Raw genomic sequence first — 15,846 nt, forward strand, 5'->3', positions numbered from 1 at the left:
CCCACCTCGGCCTCAACAAACATGGGACTCCCCTGGCAGCTCTCTGAAAAGCATCATCAAGGAACACCGGCAGCTGTGCAGAAGGGCTCGGCAAGCTCCCTATTCCGCATCGCCCAGGCTCCACTCCAGGCATTAGCCTGGAGCCACCTGGCAATAAAGACCTTTGCCAATTCTCAGGGGTTGTGTGAGTGCTTCTTTCCCATCCGCCAGGCCTTGTGCGAGAGGTGGCAGCCCTTCTGCGCAGAGCCTCGAGGAAGAGCCCAAGGGAGGCCCCAGCTCCCTTTGGGCTGCTGCGCTGGGGTGACAGGAGGAGTCCCCAGGAACCACCATGCGCCTTTAACATTTGTAAAAATAAACCGAGGGGTGAAAACAGTAGTGTGTGAGTGATTATAGGTGGCTAATTTCTTATATTAGGAGTGAGTTTCTATAACTGAGTAATTGATAATGACAGATGTGGAGAAGGCTGAGGTACTCAGCAACTTCTTTGCCTCTGTGTGCACTGGTAGATGGGCTTCCCACATCCTTCATTTCCCTGAACCCATAGATGGAGGCTGGGGGAGCAGAGTCTCACCCACTGTAAGTGAAGAGCAGGTTCAAGACCAGCTGATGAATCCAAAGAGGTACAGGTCTATGGGACCTGATGAGCAGAATCCCAGGGTCCTGAGGGAACAGGCTGATGGAGTTGCCAAGCCTCCCTCCGTCACAGCAGAAAAGTCCTGGTAGTGGGGTGATGTCACTGGGGAGTGGAAAAATGGAAACATCATGCCCCTGCTCCTCAAGAATTAAAGAATTGAACAAAGAGCACTGCTCTTCAACAAGGAAAACAATTAGGAGACATTACTTCTCAGAAGAGCAGTCAGGCACTGGGACAGGTTGCCCAGGGAGGAGGTGGCGTAACCACCCTGGGGGTGTTCAAGGAAAGATTGGACGTTGTGCTTAGGGACATGGTTTAGTGGGTGACATTGGTGGTAGGGTGATGGTTGGACCAGATGACCTTGAAGGTCTTTTCCAACCTTATTTATTCTATGATTCCATAGTTTCATTTCCAAGTTAGTGGAATTATTATTTTTTTCTGGTTTATTCCAATTGGAAAGGACTTTCTTGCTCTGACTGTGAGCGTCCTAAAACCCCTCTCTGTTTGTGGGGTTGCCAGCTGGGCAAGGGATTTATGGGACAGTGTCTCAGTTATCTGCGGAGCAAGAAAATTGAAATTTGGCTCTTCTTTTTGAAACTATAGCTGTCTTTTCCTTCTGTGTGTCATGAAATCTGTCATATGGAACATGCTTTGGGAGACTGATTTAAGTGTTGGTGAGTGACTTGGTTCAGATAAGTTGATTTGAGTTTTAGGTGTTTTTCACACTTCAGGTTGAGTGCCCAGGTCTTTTTGATTATTTTGGGCAATCTAGAAACAGAAGCATTGCTGTCACTGATAGCCATGAGGTTCTTTGGGCATTGGAAATGATACTGCAACATGCTGGACCTTTGAAAAAACAGGAAAGAAAGAAGAGTGCGTAGTGTCTTACCCCCCAAAAACAGAAGGCTTTGCTACTGTGGCTGTCTTATTTTCAAAGACGCTTGTAATATTAACATATACCAGGAAATAAACTAGAGTTGCTACAGAATGTAAGGGTTTATCTTAACTGATGCTCTATCTTAGCACAAATAAAATTTGCAAGAATAAGGGGGGTGAGGGGGAACATGAAGGGTAGAGGTTAAGCAAGTATAAAGTAACATCCTTTTCGTTGGCTGCCTGCCAGTTCGTACCCACTGAAGATCTGGCCCAACTTGCCTCTAGTCTGTTTTCCATGTTACAGGGGAGCCAACTTTCCTCCCTTAGTCTGGTTTACCTTTTACTTCACATAGTGTTTCCTGCATTACCCAGTGAAGTGTAATTGTAATTTGAGTCTTAAATTTGAGTCTTGATGTTTGAGTCTCATGACTCAATGGAGGCATGGAAATGGAGGCATGGAAAGAAGTGTTAAGAGCAGTGTAAACAGCTTTACCCTAGCCCCGTGAAATTTGAGGGCATAATTTACCCTTTAAATTTTTATATTTGCTTAGGAGAAGCCTTTAGCTGTATGCATAGTAAAGCGTTTTCCCCATGCTATTGTTGGATCACGATGTCACTACAAGTTGATAGGTAGGTAAGATGACCCGAGCCTGGATTTCTACTGTGGAGCTTACAATATGTGACTGCTTAATTGAGTTCTTTTAGTTGTTTCTTTGCCGAATTTCAAGAGCAAATTAGTACTTCTCAGTAGAAAGTAACCTGGTCTTCTACATGAACTGTTTACATCTCAAAGCTTTACAGGGCACAACTTGGACAACTTGGATGCCTAAAGCGTGACAGAACAGAACCAACCACCTCTAGTCTCCTGGAGAATCTCCCTAAGGATAGGGCACTTCTACTCTTAGAATCCAAATCATTTAGCTTGGAGAAGACCCTTAAGATCATCAAGGCCAACCATCTGCCTAGCACTACCAAGTCCACTGCTAAACCATGCCCGAACTTCTTTACTGAAAGGGTTGTTAGGCATTGGAACGGGCTGCCCAGGGAAGTGGTTGAGTCACCGTCCCTGGAGGTCTTTAAAAGACGTTTAGATGTAGAGCTTAGTGATATGGTTTAGAGGAGGACTTGTTAGTGTTAGGTCAGAGGTTGGACTCCATGATCTTGAGATCTCTTCCAACCTAGAAATTTTGTGATTCTGTGATTCTGTGTAATAAACATGTTTATATTAAAGGGTTGTCTTAAGTTTTCCAAAGGTCTTGGCCCCTATTTTAGAGTGACCCACTTATCCTTCATCTTAGCATACAGAGATATTGTTTCAAAGCTAGATTCTCTCTTCTTTTCCTTCTATCACAGTGTGTTGTATTTCAGATAGCAACGCAAAGCTTTCTGTTTGTGCTTCCTTTTTTTTTTAAGATGACTTGATCATTTCAGACTAGCAGAGTGATTACTTTTTTTTTTTTTTTTTTTTTTTTTTCTCTTGAAAACTTCTGACAAGTGGTATAGTCTGGATGCAGTATTAATGAATTTTGCTTTCCATTGCTTTTGCTACTGAGTGTGGCTTCCTTTTACTACCACATGTATGCTACTTCTATCTTTATGAAAAAATAACCATGATAGTTCAAAACTATGTTTTATTTATATATGATAGGCTTACTTGCAGTAATATTCTGAAGTGTAAAACCTGATTCTAAATCCAAGTAAGAATGTTACATGAGCTCAAGGTATGGCAGCAAATAGAAGAACATTAGAACTCAGTGAAAAAAAAATGTGAAAGCCTAAATGCTTCTTTCTATACCTGCCTTGAGGAGGTGATTCACGTTATATGCTGTAACAAAAATCAGAAGGAGAAATGGAGAGAGTATAATTGAAGTATACAAAAAAATACAAAAAGTGATAGCTTATCACCCATTGTTGTACTAACTTTAGATGGTTATAGATGTTGTTTCTTTCCTAGTTCAGATATATACACCAAATATATTATAATATTTTTCATTAATCCAACTTGATTCCCACGATATGAATTCCAGTCCAGTCAAGAGGATTTCACAATGCAGATAGCATGCTAGAAACATATTTCCATTTCAAATACCATTGCTTAAAGAAAAGGATATCTTACCCTTCATTTCAAAATCCAGTCTCAGAGGTGATCAAAGATAGGGAACGTTAGGTGCACTTTACTGTGTACATTGACTTGATAAACATGTAGTGTATCTACAATGGTGTCCTTAATGGCTGGAAAACTATATTTTAATCTTTGTAGAAGTGCTTTAGAAAATTTTAGTTTCCCAACTCAGCAACTCTGTCCATAGGAAATAAAGCTTAGTATACATCAAAAATAATTATTAAACAACTTTAACACCATCAGTTCAGTCATCGTGTACAACTGTTTAATACAGAAAACACACAAATATTTTTGACAGAATTTATGTATAAAGTTTTTATGGACAGATTGGCTTTCCTCATAAATACTCTACCAAGCACAGAAAAAAAGAAAGCAAATTTTAAAATATTTCGTTCTGAAAAAATGGGTATTTAAGACACTTACATGATACATTCATTATATATCATTTCAGAATTCATCTTTCAACAAGGCTTGGGTGCGGGGGGTAATTGCTAACATAAAAGTGATGTTTGTTTAGGTGTTAGACTGAAATAAAAATTGTAATTTTTTTCCTCTACAGGAACATTGCAAAATTTTTAAAATTTTATTTCAGCAGAGTGTTTTAGCACTGATTTTTGTTAGGGAATAATTGACTGTCGTGGCCAATAAAAATACAAATTCAAATGGTGGAAACCAGACAATTTTCCAATAGAGCATGAACTGGAATTACCAGTAAGTTTTACGGTGACTGATAATACATGCATATTATGATTACTTTGTAACATGAGGTGGATATTTGCCAGTGACAAAGGGAAAGTATTCATACCTCATTACAAGTCCTCCTGTTCTTACTAGTGGTATTAGACTACCATCTAGAGGCCCAGCTAAGATTAAGCCACTATAAAGGAATACCTATTAGACCAATAGGAATGTAACTAATTTTACATAGAACTACATTACATATACTCCCCCAGTTCAACTGGCAGGACATTTCAGCAAAGCATTTCCATACAAGTGAAAATGTTTGTTATTCTGTGCAATCTGAACATTAGCACACGTCAGAGTGTAATCCCTGTCTATATTTGGCAGTTATACTTATCATTCAATCCATTATGATTGTCTGGGTTTCGGTACCTGGTTGGACTTCTGAAGTTTTTAGCCTAAGGAAGAATTTAAGAGATCTTAATGCAAAATCTTGTTTCCCCTTGTAGTATAAAGTTAAAATTATTAAAAAAAAAAAAAAAAAAAAAAAAGTCTTTTATTATACAGTTTCTTAAAGTGACTTAGAGGTTACTTTGTTTAAGAATCATTGAAACGGATTGCTATTTTTAATTACCTTTTAAGTACAAAATTTTTGTCTTTTTGGTGCCCATATTATCTTAAAGTTGCCAAGGCCTGGCAGCACAGCTACCTGAATTGCCTTTGACAATTTGCTGAATATCTTCTAAAGGAATTCTTCTTGACTGTCAGGGTCAAGAGTAAATCCCTGGGCATCAAGCAAAAAGTTGAACAGTTTGACAGGAAAGGCATAGGCAGATATTCCCACTCAGGAAAGTAAATGTACTTTTTTGTTGTTTCTCTTCTTTCTTTTCTCTCTTTTTTTTTTTTTTTTTAAATTTTTTTTCTTTTCTTTTCTTTTCTTTTCTTTTCTTTTCTTTTCTTTTCTTTTCTTTTCTTTTCTTTTCTTTTCTTTTCTTTTCTTTTCTTTTCTTTTCTTTTCTTTTTTTAATTTAACCCTCCTTGTCCTTATGTTCATCTGTTTGCATCTTCTCTTTATTTTAGAACTGAAAGGTGAATGTAGTGTTTTTGAAACAATTATGTCAAAAGAAAATCCCCTTATATCTGGTTTTGCAGGTATTTTTGCCCAAGTTAGATAGTAAGCATTAAGCAGGTAACCATGCTGGTGTTTCTTTGGAACTGTGTAAAAATGAGGCTTTCCTCTGTGTGGAATTCACAGTTTAACATCTTCGGCAGGATACAATTCTTCACACAGGCCAATTTTTCTTAACAACCCCTAAATAAAAGTGATCTTTCTCCTACATTCAAGGGGACTTAACTATAAAGGTTTAAAAAAGAACTGCAATGTGTGACTCTGGGCTGTAAAATGCTCCCTGGAGCAGGTAGCTTCAGTCTTGCAATCAAGGGAACCTCAGTGTTCGGTCTTCAGCTTCGGTCTCTCCCCCAGAGCACCTGAAAATCTGCTGGTGTCTGTATTTTCACTGGGGAGGTTTCTCATGAGCTCTACATAGTGCCTGTGGACAAGCTCACAGTGGTCATTGTCTGGGAAAGGTTGACAACTTCCGTCCATCGCACCTCTAAATTCACTTCTAAATCAGACTATTCAAATGAGGTCACATTTTACTTTCTCTTTTGAAGGTCTGATGAGCATGCAAAGCTCATGTTTGATTCATAAGCGCTGACTTACAAAAATGTGGCAGTAACCATAGAAAATGAAGGTAGCACTGTATCTGGTATAGGAGAGAGTTGATTCAGTGCCTTTCCCAGCTGGAAGGGGTTCCAGGTTACCTCCCATGTGTTTTGACTCCATGAGGCAAACCCGTGTAGGAAAGCACATGAGACCCACACAGTTCCATTGGGGAAGAAATGTTTCCAATCCAGTGGTGAAAATGTCCTTTGATTTACAGCCAGTGACTGCGTAACAGAAATGCACGGGACTCTTCATATGCATGTCCCCCTGTGGCTACAGCCCAAGGATCTTCTGTTCTAATGAATATTTAAGCTTTAGTAACATCTGAATTAAATGATAAATGTTCATAACTAGCCAAGAGAAGAGGGAACACTTTAATGTTCTGTAGATTTTACAGGAATCCACATAAGGTATTATGAGACACTGATCCTGAAAAATAGTTGTTTATGAACTGCCCACATATTAACACCCATAATTAAATTTGTTAATTTTTGTTGTACTTGATCGTAGTAACTCATTACCGTCAGAACTTTTAATTATTAAAATATAAATTAACTAAAACGTTTCTAATATAGTCTTCCATTTTATTCTAATTGCAATAAAACCCCAGCCATGTACTGGGTTTTTATTCAATCAGTTAAATGGAAATGAAGAAATCTTTCTCATTTTATTTTCCTTCTCTATTTTTTTTTAATAGGAAGGAAGTTACTTGCAGAATGCAATATGTTTTTTTCATTTGACATATTTTGCAATTTTTATTTCATGAAAACAAATGTGTATACTGAGGAATTTTTAGTTAGAAAATGAAGCTTTATAAGCAACTTGAATCTTAGATTTTCTGTGAGTGTATAGAGTATTAAATAGCTGTCTAATAATACATAAAGGCGACATCTTTACATGGAGGATCAGAGGAGCAAATATGTTCTATAAATGTCTTCCAGTAGGTTACTGTTAGAATCAACCACTGTAAAATGTAAACTCTGATGATTCCAGATTTTCAGTTGAATTCTTCATAATCCCATTCCCCTATCATCTTGCCTTCTTGTTATACACCAGTAAAATCGGTAGATTCTTGAGGTTGTGCGTAGTGTTCTGATTTCTTTGCATTGACTCAGTTTTGCTGATGTTAAAATGTTTTATTTAAATTTATCTATAAAACTGCATAGAAAGCCATTTATGAAATGCATTTTCTAAAGAAAATTCTAGTGCCAGTTCCATATAGGCAAATACGTTGTTTCTTTTTAGTACTCAAACTATTGGCAGATGTGTTTGGTACCTTCGCTTTGGACAATCTTAAGATTTAGCCACCTGATGAAAACTTAACCATGGAAAAACGGTTTTAGGTCAAGCTAAGAAATGAGACAAAACCTAGTATGCCCTGCCATCAGTTTCATCCTAAGATTGTCTGTTTGCCTGAACCTAGAAAAAATATGAAAATTAAATGTTGCTTAGTATGAGGCAGTGTCATTTTCACCATGATCACAAGATGGCATCATTACAAAACCCTTTATGTCAAGTAAACTATAAAAATGTTGTTTTTTTAAATAATTTTGCCATTGCTTAGTTATGTAAGAGTGCTTATAGCTTTAATATAAGCAGCTCTGATTCCTTTAAATTATTTCTTGAAGTTATGTACTTAACTAGATCTTTAAAGTGTAAAGTAGCATACAATAAGAAATAGGCAAGAAAAAGGCATATTGGCTACACTGCACAGCTGTGCTAAAAGGGTGCACAGCAGGTTATAAGCTATACCTGTTATTGCAATAACAGAGATGTGGATCAAAAATCTAACAGTTAACAAAAAAAGATTTTTGCCCAGTCTATGAACAGGGAAAAAGCATGGAGAATAAATGAAGTAATCTTTCTATTCTACTTCCCTAGTGCTAGTTTTAACCTGAAGTAATAAGTCTGTGTTGTTCATTTAAGGAGATGTCAATCCTTTCAAGAGATCTGTTGAGGCGGAAAGAGAATGGTCAGGTGTTTGGGGGCAACATGTGGTCTTGAAGTCGTGTTGAGATCTCACCTTGTTCGGTTTTCTCTGTATATCTCTACAAATACAATTCAACTCACTCCCAAATTCCAAATGGGCCTTAAAACTTGATATTTGTCGTGGTTCCGCTCGAGTGAGCAGCCGAGCTCCACCACAGCCGCTCTCTCACTCTCCCTCCTCAAAGAGGAAGGGGGAGAAAATATGTGAAAAGGGCTCAAAGGTTGAGATAAGGACGAGAAAACCACGCAGTAATTATTGTAACGGGCAAAACAGACTCAGCATAAGGAGATAGTAAGATTTATTGCTCATTACTAACAAGCTAGAGAAGTGAGAAACAAAGGAAAGAAACCAAAAGCACCTTCCCCTCCCATCCATCCACCCTCTTCCACCTCCTCCCCCCGAGCGACGCAGGGGAACGGGGGAACGGGGGTTATGGTCAGTCTACAGCACTTCTTCTCTGCCGCTCCTTCTCAGTCACTCTCGTCCCCTGTGCTGTGGGGTCCCACCCATGGGACACAGTCCTTGATGAACTGATCCAGTGTAGGCTTCCCACAGGCAGCAGTTCTTCCAGAACTGCTCCAGATATGGGTCCATACCACAGGGTCCATCCCTCAGGAGAAAACTGCTCCAACCTGGCTCCCCTACGGGCAGCAGCTCCTGCCGGGTCACCTGCTCCTGCGTGGGCTCCTCTCCACGGGCTACAGGTCCGGCCCGGAATCTGCTCCAGCAGGGGTCTTCCACAGGCAGCAGCCTCCGTCGGTGCAGGGCCACCTGGTCCACCATGGTCTCCTCCACGGGCTGAAGCGTGGAACCCTGCTCCACCGTGGTACTCCATGGACTGCAGGGGGACATCCTGCTTCACCATGGTCCTCACCACAGGCTTCAGGGGACTTCTGCTCCGGCACCTGGAGCACCTCTCCCCCTCCTTCTGCACTGACCTTGGTGCCTGCAAGGCTGTTCCTCACTCCTCTCACTCTCCCAGCTGCTGTGTGGTGCAGCATTTTTTTCCCTGTCTTAAATATGCTCTCACAGAGGCGCAAAACAACATCGCTTATTGCCTCAGCTCTAGAAGACAATGGGGCCCTTCCCAAATATGGGGCAGCTTCTAGATCCTTCTCACAGAAACCACCCCTATGGCCCCCTGCTACCAAAACCTTGCCACGTAAACCCACTACAATATTGTAACTTCCTGAGGCCTGGAAGTGCTCGGGTAGTTGTACTGGATGATTTTCAAGATCTTAGGTCTAGTTGCTTGATGTAACATAAGAAGAAAATAAGTTTTAATAAATGTAGAGAGTTTAACCTAGTAATCATTCTTCAATTAGACTGTTTTGCTGGACTAAAGAAAAACTCATAGCTCAACACATGAAGTGTGTTCCCTTTTTGTCCCATGACAAATTTTTCTTGAACTTCACTTGCATAAAAGCAGTGAACTGCCATGTTTATCTGATTAAGTATTCATCATCCACACTTCCATATGTATTGTAAGAAAAATTAATATAACAGCTAACTAGAGACAATCAAAACTTAAGATAGCTGCTACTGTTAAATACTCCTTTAAAACTATGTTTAAAACCATAGAGCACTTGTATAAAGAAAAAGAGAATTTGTAATTCTTCTTTTCTCTGTCACATATTTCTGTTTTTAAAAAAAAAACTTCACAAATGTTCTGGTAAAAGTAAATAAATATTGCTTCTATGCAAAAGTAGTGATGAGATTAACTCAGTCTAGGTATAATTTAAATCATAAAAGTACATACCTGAAGATTTTACAGAATATTTGAAAAAATACTTCATATGGCATTTGAATCCATTCCATATGTTCATTAAGTACTATTCAGTGTTATTAACATACTTTTCCAGTCTTTTTTCTAAAGTACTTAATGCACTTCACAGTTTATTAATCCATTTGTTATTCAAATCGCTGTAATCACTGTAAGAGACTTCAGTTTAATGATAATACCGAGTCAGTTATGTAAAATGTAAACGTATTCCAAATCTTGAAATAACTGATTGCAGATCTTTCCAACAATATATTATGAAGAAATAGAAAATGCTTGGAATGTGTTGAAAGTTAAGATATAGTACATTTTTCCTTCCCACTTCTTTCTCTCCACCAATTAAACTCAAGCCTCAGCAGTTGGCATCTGGATAACTTTGTATGTGGAAAGGATGGTAGAACTGCATGGGTTCTCTGGGAGGTTAAATATTGTTGGTAAAGGGGAAGAGAACTTGCTTTCTTTTATCAAGAAAGCCTTCTTCCCCCTGTAACTCAAGACTAATTGGTGGAGCTTGCTTCAGGACTGCAATATCCCTGCATCCACTGAGAGAAAATTTCACTGAGATCCCCAGAGCAATCCTCCAAATATTGTGGTACCTAACTTTGAAGTGAAATAAAGCTTTCAAAAATAAAAATAAAAACAAAAACAAAAACAAAAACAAAAATAAAAATAAAAATAAAAATAAAAATAAAAATAAAAATAGGTGAAATGGCTATAGATTCATCTCACTAATTCCATAGTTGTCCCTGGAATTTCCTCACCACCAGAAGGTTGGGATCAGGACTTTTCACAATTTAGTCTTCACAGAAGACTGCTTTCTCTGCTGAGGAAGAGGAGATGGTGGAGCACTGAATAGAAGTACTCTCCACAGAGGCTGCCTATGTGGGTACATTTCCCGCTCTTCTCTTCCCAGAGTTTCCTTTTATGTGTTCAGTCAATTCAGCCAAAAGTCAGTTTGACTAAATTGAAACAAAGTAGGCAAAAGACACTGTGATATGTTTACAAACAGACAACTTTAATGCAATTAGCTATCTCTGCAATTAGCTTTCTGCCAATCTTTAATTTGCATATGAAAACATAAGTACCATTTTTTCTAAAATTTGCTTTGAAGTTTGTCATTTGTGTGATCACCTTGAAAGTACTGGACTTCAAAACTCATTATTTCAAGATGTGAAAATATCAAAGGACTGATAGAATATGTGGGAGTTGCTTGTTTGTTTGTTTTTGTCTTATTTTGAAATTATTTCAAAAACCAGAGATGAGGTAGGGTGGACAAGAAGCTAGTGAGGTAGATCTTCACTCGTGACTTCTCACATCTGACTTTTTTTTTTAAGAAAAAAAAAAAAAAGCAAATGTTGACGTATTCAGAAACTACAATAAAAAGTACCATATTAATCTTTTTTTTTCCTCCTTTTCTATTTTTCTCTACTCATATTCATCTTACTTTTTATCATTTTAGTAAGGCCTAGTTCTGGCTTCTTTCAACATATCTGAAATTAGGTTAAATTCTGAATGCAGTTAAGTGTGTGTGTACATATGTGTGTGAATAAATGGTGTGTCACTATGTCAACATTAACATAGGTAGTGCTATTAACTCAAGTTTGCCACACAGTATGTTGTAGAAAAATAATCCTCATAAGTTCAAATTCTTTTGCTTTAATAGTATGGGTAATTCTGGTGGGTAAGAAATTTCTTTAAAATATGTTTCATTTCTTCTTTTCTGTGAAGAATAGAAAACAAGGTGTGAAGAATAGAAAACAAAGTTCCAAGGAGCTTCTTGGCACTTTAAAAGTCATAAGATAAATTTTAATTATTTTTTTTTATTGTTTGCTGTTCTGCAATATGAATCGCTGCTACCATTTTAATAATTTTATCAAACTTGAACCAATAAATATTCTAGCTGTCTATTAGAAATGTTTCCTTAGAAGATACTGTTCTTTCTACAGCTAACCAGAATTTTATCTAATTGTGCTGTTAAAACCTACTGAAGTCAAAAAAGACTTTGACAAGATGTTTTAGCTTAATCAAGAAAATCACAATGCGGAACTACACTCAGATCATTGGAAATTATCTTTTGCTCTCTATCTGCATTAACATTTTATTTAGCCTAGACAGTCACTATCAACTCTGTATTGAACTTTTAGATGGCCAAAGGTACCTACTCTGTGATTTATCACAATCCACAGCTCGAAGGCTATAAACATATAATCAATCATAATCTTTTATTAGATTTGAATTCATTCAATTGCATATTAACATTTTGAAAATTTTACATTAATTTAAGCTTTCTCCTGTTTTTATAACCTACAAGGTAGGTAGCAATTGGAACAGCAATTACTATCTTTACTATAAATGTATGCATTTTTGCATGTTTTAATAAATGTATGCATTTGAAATAAACATGTACTCTACAATCTGTCGTATCTCTTAGATGTTCACTATCCTGCTGCTAGTATTGAAAGCAACCATACTGAAAGTCTGGCAGGTTATTTTGCATTTATATACATATTAAAATAATGACTATAATATTGTATTGAATTCACTTATATATTTTACATATATATTAAAATACTTAAATTAATTAATTTAAATTAAAATATCTGAATAATAAGGTCTGCCATATATGAGAAAATCGTTTATTAATACTGTTTTTATTGTATTTAGATTTATTTCTTTCAGTATTCATCATACTGCATTTCTCTTACTCAGGAAAAAAAGCCTGAAAATGAAACAATGAAGTTTTAAAGAGATTTTTTTTACTTCTATTAAAATGTTTTATAATTTAATCTAAAAGGAAATTTTGGAATATGTTTAATACAAAAAGGAATTCTGAAGAATCAGAAGCCTGCAGATTGCTTCCATCTTCCTGTCATTGAGCGATACAATTACAAACTAACTTCTCTTCTGATACAATATCTGTCCAATTAAAGGAACAACTTTTTGTGCACACTTTTAAAGCTGCCAACATGACTTACTATAGAAAATCCTTCTCCTGTCCTTGTCAGTGGACCAAGAGAAATGGTTTCCTGATTGCTTCAAAGTCTTTTTCAGCAATAACTCTGACTTTTCTAATTTCTGAATTCTGATCACCTTACTGTTCTAACTGAAATCAAAGGTCAGTATATAACCAAATAAATAAAACAATTCTTACTGAAAGAAAATTGAGAACTACCGGCTGAAAATTAGACTGTTGGAAAATAAAAAATATATATATATATATTTCCATTTCATCAGGTCCATCAGGAAAACTTGGTGAAATGACTCTGCTGCTCCAGGAGTTAAGATTGGTTGTTTATGCTGAGAGTTGAGAGTTAGAGTCCAAATAAGGCCCTTCTGAGAGAAAGTAAGCAATATCTTGATATTATTCAATAGGACAAACTGAACACTTATCACAACTTTAAACTAATACTAATTGGGTACTAATTCTTGGGGTACTAATTGGATTGCTATTGCAGGGGCAAAAGCTTTGTTATGAGGACAGATAGTTATGTTTCTTTTAACACAATATATCTAATAGAAAAGCTCCTCTCTCACCTCCTCCACAACATTCTTTCACAGGCTGTTTAATAATTGGGCAGAAGCCTATTAAGAATAAGGCAAATAAATGATACATATCATAAGAATACCTCGGTGATGAGTATCTTCCGTTTTGATCAGAAAATGTCTCTTTTTCTGGGACCTAGCTTTGACAATTGTCAGTGGTTCTGTAATGATGAAGTATATACATTTGGAAGATGTCTACTTGGGCTCCATCTCAATGCACAGGGAATACATATACTACGTCCACCTAGTGTTTCATTGTTTGATATATGCAAATTGCCATTTTCTCCTTGTCTGTACAATAACATAATTATAGATCTTATTACGTTCAAACAGATGAACAGAAATTCTTTTGGGAAACACTACAAAAGAGAAACATATCTGTCAGGTAAAAGGAAAAGACCTATAGTGGGCAGCCTGTTCTTTCTTTGTCAGTGGACAAAGCAGCAGACATGTATATTCATTTTTGAAGTGCAAAGAGCAAAGCAGGTTTTCTCTGCCAAAACAGCTGGCTAAATGCCACTTGGTATGTTAATTTGGTTTGGATGAGACTGATTAAGTCTGTTGTTTTAAATTATAGAAAAAGATTATGTGAACTTGTTACACTGAAGAAAGAACAGTGAAGATGCAATGAAACAGATTTTCATTAACAGGTAATAATAAATTAATACATTAATATTATATTACTCAGATGTAATTACTCTTAATATCCTTTCATATTTCTCAGATTGCTTTCTAATGTGATTGAAGAAGAAAGCATACAGGGTACCCTATGCCAGCGAATAAGTCATTAGAAATATGGGTGGAAACTGCTTCCTTTTCAGAAAATCTAATATTAGGATTTGCCCAAACTCTCTTAATGTGTACAGCTGCTGTTACTCTCAGTAGTCAAATATGCAGAGAATACCTCATGCAAGATATCCATTTAGGTGTTATTACGGAGATACAATAAACTAGATGGAAAGTAAATGCTGATAGAGTAATTTGACAGCAAGTTATTAAATTCCATTTTAGGATATTCAAGCTTGTACAAAGTATCCTCATAGCTAAGGGAAAAATAACACTATGCTTAATAACCTTGCAGGCTAAAAGTTTCAATCCAAATATCTATGTAAGTAAATTACTTCCCAAATTTCTATCTGATTATGAATGTAAATTATCTGCTATTTGGACTGTTTTCTTTCATGGAATTTTATTTCCTCTTGGTTAGCAGGTTATTTCTCTGTGTTGTCCATTATGTCCAAGGATTTGAACAATTTAAAGATAGTCCAGAGGAGAAAAATACAAATTATCCAGGAGTCTTGACCAAAATGACCAACAATGAAAACCTGAAGAAACTGGAGCTTTTTTCTTTACTCCATCTTGTAATTTAAGGTTATGTTACACTAATATGCCAGCAACAGCTTAGCTGATCTGCCCTGTCATGGAGGTAAGGATGAGATTCTGCTTATCATCCCCACGTTATGATTTTGTGAGTATTAATCTTTGTCCAAATAAATAATGTTAGTGTCACCAAAAGCTTTAAATGCCCAGGGAGATTATATTCAGAAAAGTATACAGAAGGTTAAATACAGAGATACAAGAGCTGTCTGTATGAATTGCTTTATATGTATTTTGTCAAGTGTGGGGCTTTTTACTTCATGAGGAAATATTACTCAGACAGAACACAAACTCAAGAGGAAAATCACTTTGTATCTGTAATACAGGAGTTTTAAATTACTATTTTAAGGTAGCTCAAGTTGTGGTTTTACTAACTGCTATTGCTTGATTTTTACTGAGACAAAAAAAAAAAAAATTGCATGTTAGGAACATTGTCATTGATTTCAGCAGGAAATGACACAGTCATGAAAAACTAAAAAAATTAAAAACAGTAATTACAATATTGGACCGGTTTAGTCATCAAATTTCATGTAATGCATGTTCAAGGAGAAAACACTACAAAATTTCCTTGGATGAAGAATTTTTCATTCTATATTCAGTTTTTAAGTTATTTTTGGCACATTTTCAAATATAAAATTTACAAAAAAAAAAAAAAAGTAGTTAAAATGAAAAAAATAATTGTTGAAAGGAAAAAAAAAGATTGTTTCATGACAAAGAAATAAATGAAGAAACCTATTTATTGATGGATTTTTAGTACAATGCAAAAAAATGTGTTGCTATAATACAATGCCCAGCAAATATATCATACATATCCAAGAAAAAGTAAAAAATAATGAACTCTTCAAACTCTCTTACAAAAAGCTAAATGTTTGTACAACTTTATTCACATCAGCACATATATCAGGAAAAGTCCTTTCCACTCTCTGTGTTCTGTAATACTAACTTCTCCACCATAGAAGAATTGATCCTTCTGAAATTGAATTTAAAGTTATAATCCATGAACAACTCCTGTATGTTATCAGGCTGAGGTGAGGCACAAGCCCTATGAGAAAAGGCTGATAGAGTGGGGCTTTTCAACCTAGAGAAGAGGTGGCTTTGGGGGCACCTATCAGCAGCC

Source organism: Aythya fuligula, chromosome 8 (genome assembly GCF_009819795.1).
Source record: "Aythya fuligula isolate bAytFul2 chromosome 8, bAytFul2.pri, whole genome shotgun sequence".
Lineage (NCBI taxonomy): Eukaryota > Metazoa > Chordata > Aves > Anseriformes > Anatidae > Aythya > Aythya fuligula.